Raw genomic sequence first — 380 nt, forward strand, 5'->3', positions numbered from 1 at the left:
GTCGAAACATATTTAGAGTGCGTCGAAACGTGTTTAGAGTTCATCTAAACACGTTTAGAGTTCATCCTAACATGTTTAGAGTGCATTAAAACATTTTTAGAGTACATCGAAACATGTTTAGAGTTCGTCTAAACAAGTTTAGAGTGCATCCTAACATGTTTAGAGTGCGTCGAAACATACTTAGAGTTGGGCGGACAAGAAGAGGAGGCCAATGGAGTACAACATTGGAGACCTGGTCATGGTGAAGATCATCCCACATCACTTCCTTGGAATGCGGATGCTCCACCGTGGCTTGACAAGGAAATACGATGGCCCTTACCCGATCATTGCTCGGATCGGCAAGATGGCGTACAAACTCCAACTCCCGGATCGATCTTGCT

This window comes from Tarenaya hassleriana, unplaced genomic scaffold (assembly GCF_000463585.1).
Source record: "Tarenaya hassleriana unplaced genomic scaffold, ASM46358v1 Cleome360, whole genome shotgun sequence".
Taxonomy (NCBI): domain Eukaryota; kingdom Viridiplantae; phylum Streptophyta; class Magnoliopsida; order Brassicales; family Cleomaceae; genus Tarenaya; species Tarenaya hassleriana.